Source organism: Oryzias melastigma, linkage group LG18 (genome assembly GCF_002922805.2).
Source record: "Oryzias melastigma strain HK-1 linkage group LG18, ASM292280v2, whole genome shotgun sequence".
Lineage (NCBI taxonomy): Eukaryota > Metazoa > Chordata > Actinopteri > Beloniformes > Adrianichthyidae > Oryzias > Oryzias melastigma.
Window position 1 is genome coordinate 19,891,887 of NC_050529.1, and position 4,655 is coordinate 19,896,541.

Genomic DNA, 4,655 nt, shown 5'->3' on the forward strand with positions numbered 1-4,655 from the left:
TGATCACATTAACATGCATTTTCATTTAGACAATTTCTATTAAAGAAGCATACTGATGTAGCTACACATTTTGCATTCACCTTGAGAAATTACATTGCTTGACATGTATTTTTTTCATGTGTATATTTCAAATGAATGATATTGTGTATATTTAATATTCTCAATGTTTGTCCTACTTTGACATTCAATTTTTCTTCCTCAGGTTGCTGCGTTTTTCCATTTATGGAAAGGTAAAACAGGTTTTTTCTTCTCACATATGCAAACAATGTCATTATCTCTCAACTCTCTGCTCTATTTTTAGACCAAAACATGCGAAGTTACATTGGATGCTATTGGTGAAAGCACTAATAGGCTATCCAAAGAACTAAATATTCAAAATCCACCAACACAAAGCTATGACCCTAAAACTGGATTGTGGGGGAAAGTATGCCTGGACCTGGGTATTCCCAATGTACCCAACAATAGGAAAAGGGTGAAGTACGCCTTTCAGACAAGTGTGGTAAGTATCTTTTTATTTATTTATTTAGTTTCTTTTTCAAAAAATGGAGCTTCAATTGGAGGATTGAAAGCTGTAATGTCTCTCACATTCTTAACATTGAACATATGTTTTATTTTGTACAATGTTCCACTTTAAGGTGGAAAAGGTGGAAACATCCCTCCCCAGCCCCATGGTTTCATGGGAAGAACCAGATATTTCTAATCCATCTGTTGCTTCTGACAATTCTCCTGCTCAAAGAAGTGCTGCATCATCTCCTGCAACTGTTTATGAGGTATGTCATTGACTTATCTGGTTAGAATGTCATTCTAATATATCAATACAGGGCTGTTACATTGCATACTCATTTATCCAATATCACCCATAGGACCCCACAGCTCCAACGTCAGATGAGGATAGTAACTCCAATGAAAATTTTACATATGAGATTCTTAATGAGGAGGCTTTCTTCATTCTGTCATTAAATGAATGGGAGTCGATGAGATCAACACAGAAGAGGAGGCAGTTCAACACACTTAACTGGACGAATATATTCGTGAGGTCCAACCATATTGTAGTTTTAGATTCAAGCAGGACGGTGTAAAGACAATGGGCTCCAAATCCTCTGCTCCATTATTTCAATGTGAAGGCTACTGCTTTTTCCAGGACTGCCCGGTTAAGGTAAAGATTTTGGATGATTCCACCTTAAAGGCTGCTGTGCTGTTTGAAGGTGGTGTTGTCTGCCACCAAAAAAATGAAATAAAAGCAAGACCCGTCAGGGCTGATGACAGGCAAGCTTATGCTGCAGCACTGAAATCCAATCTGCCACGACAAGTCTATCTTTCTAATCTCAACAAGCTTGAACAGGATGTCTTTGAATCTGGATGAAGGGACAAGGCACCACCAACTGGTGTTTTGAAAAGCATCTCTTGGGCAGAAAAAAGAAATACATAGCTCGATGAGGATGAAATCAAAAGTCTTCCAATAATGTTGGACCAGCAGAAGGGGAAAGATGACAAAATCGTCCAGAAGGTCCTACTGGAACCCAAAGGGGTGATGCTGTGGTCAAAGAAGTCTATGGCCATTTTTACAGAAAGATCCCAAGAGGACATAGTTTATCTGGATGCCACAGGAAGCATTTTAAAGAAAGCCACAGGGGACAGTGGACCATATTGCATATATGAAATTGTTGTACGCAACCCAAAGAAAGGACGCTCCCCTCTTCCTGTAGCCACATTTGTGACCTGTGAGCACACCACAGCCTCCCTGTCCTTTTTTTTTTTGAGTTCCTTCATGACGGATTGCACCAGATCATATGACCAAACGTGTGGAAGCGTCCTGTTATGTTCATATGTGATGGATCTATAGTACTTAAGCAAGCTATTGCATACAATCTGTGTGGACTTAGTCTGTCACAGCTAAATAGTGAATACTATAGATTAGCAATTGGTCAAGGCAATGAGGTTGCATGTAGACTCCCCATTCAACATCGTTGCCTCAGCCACATCATGAAGAATGCACAGGCCTTCAGCAAGAAACAGTGAGTAACGCTTATTATTCATTCACATTGTTAAGTTTTCTTTAATTATTTCTTCCACTGTTTTGACAGTGCACCCCTTCACTATCAATTATCAATGCACCTTATTGGGACCATGACGCAAGCCTCCAGCCTACACCAGCTTGACGACAGTTGCAAGTGCTACTGTTGTTTTTTCCAGTCCTTGCAATGGTGTGAATGTCAATGTGCACTTCCATAAGCTTCAAAATTTAATGCTGAATTTAAAAAAAATGAAGACATTGAAGTTGATGACATGGAAGAAGACATCTTAGTAAGCCTATTATAGTGACAAATGTAGTCTGTCAACTATTTGTATATTTATTTCTTTTAATCTCTTGCAATTCCGTTGCTTGTCACAATCGACATTAAAAGAGCTAAACTCTTTTTAAATATTCCATTAACCTGGCATTACTGAAAATGTTTGTTTCTCTAAGTTCTAATTCAAGCAATCCTTTTTGTCCAATGTTAGGATGACATTTCTCTGGAGCCCTTTCACGTGCATTTCCAAAGAATCATACATGATGCACCACTCGATAGAGAAGGGGAGGCCAATGCATACCATTATCCAGACTATATGGCAAAGTTGCTGAGGCACTTTTTACCATATGCTGCTTTGTGGAGTGGTATGCTTCTTGGTATGGAAATAGACCTTTGCTATACACATAGTCTGTCCCTAATAAATGTGTATATGCATATTATTACATCACATATCTTCATGGGTTGCAGGCAATCTTGGCCGTCGCGGCAATGGTCCCATATACGAGTCATTGTCTAACAAATTCTGCAAAGCATCAGAAAAGGACACCCAAGTAAGTATTTCCTCAACTCTTTTAGAACTTCAGATTTATTTTTTTGCAATTTTCCAAGCTCCATGAAAAATGATTGAACAATACTATGCTCTAATAGAACTACACCAGTGACAACAGGACCCAGGGGATAATGGAAAAGAGCCAGTGGGATTTGAAGAGAGTGCGGTTTAGTGGCAAGAAAGTTGGTAGAATGGATGAGTTTGTTCACCAACATGAACAAATGCAGTGCTCTGCTGGGGGAGTATGAGGACTCCTTAAAGATATCCAAAAAGGTAGTGAACTGACCTTTGGTTTTTTTTAACCTCTTTCAGCAGTGTTCTATTACCTAGATTCTAGTTTGTTGTTTGGCTACAAGTATAAGTCATATTTGACTATTGTATTCATTATTTTTTCCACCTTTTTACTGTTATGCAATATTTATCCTGTGAACAGGATTACACCTCCTGTGACAACAGATTTATTCTTTAAATGGATAACATCCCCATGTATATTCTGCATATGACTATTGAAGCTATTCATGATTATACACTCTAAATGCTCACGTTTTCTCACAATAAAGAGACATAGGGTAGAAGAGGAGGTATGGAAAGACAAGAGCCAAAAGTCCAAAAGGAGGACAGGCCTTTATGTCAAACCACTCTCTTCACCCTTCCAATTTGTCCAGGGAAAGCAGGAGGTATGACGCTGGTTTAATGTTATAATCACACTCTCACATTGTTGCATCCTAAATTTCATGTTCCTTGTTAGGACAGATGGAATCCTCTTAATCATGTGTAATGTTCTGGACAGTCGGCATTGTTTTATTTATTTAGTACATCTCAAGATGTTTCTTAGACAGTAAGGAACATATTTCCAAATTTGATCAGCACCTGCAATTAGAATAGCAAAGTGCTAAGTGGTCTGACTGTTACATTAATGCCACAAGATGATATGAGGCTTTTGTGTTTGGTCTAAAATGTGTGTTTAATATCTGCATCAACAGATACTCTCAGTCACCGCTGTGCACCAACCAGACAGACACTCCTGGCTGTCCAGTGTCATCTGAGGTAAATATACTGGAAATAAAAAAGCATAAGTGAGAATTGTGGTGTTGTCATTTGTATGAAAGCAGTGAAGGACTGCTCATGTACTACCCTTATGTTGACAGCCACTTCCAACATCTTTGGATGCCCATCAGCCAGAAACTTCTGTTGACCCCATGTCCACAGAGGTGAACATAGTGAAATTGAGTATTGTAATAAACTAGATCTGTGTTTTATGATATATTTTTTAAAAGCTTGCCTCACTGTGGCAGAAGAAGAGCACAGAAGTGATAGTTGCAGCAATACCAACACAATCCAGGGGGACAAATATCCTCATTCGTCACAGTGAGATCCTTTCTCTGAAACCGCACCAGTGGCTAACAGGAGAGGTATTGACAGCTTATATTTTAATACATCCCAGTGCTAATTGTTTTGTGTAGTGGTCACCCTCTCCCTTTGGGTTGTTGGATTCAACTTGTCACTGTGAAGAGTTGAACTTTTTTCAACATTTATGGGATAAGGGAGTAGTAAAGTTGATTTCAGCTCTAGCTATCTCTCTCCCTTTGAATGTCGTCTACATATAAACATCTTGGGCCTAGTTTCTCTAGATTAATGGATTAAGGTGTATAACTTCATTAACAATACATTTGGCTCTCTATTGCAATAACATTGTATATATGCACAAATTGTCATGCTAACATGAGTTGCCTTTATGCTATGCAGGTGATTGAGGGACTATTCCACCAGTCATGTAATGAGTTCAAAACAACAAATTCCATCTACATTTTGAA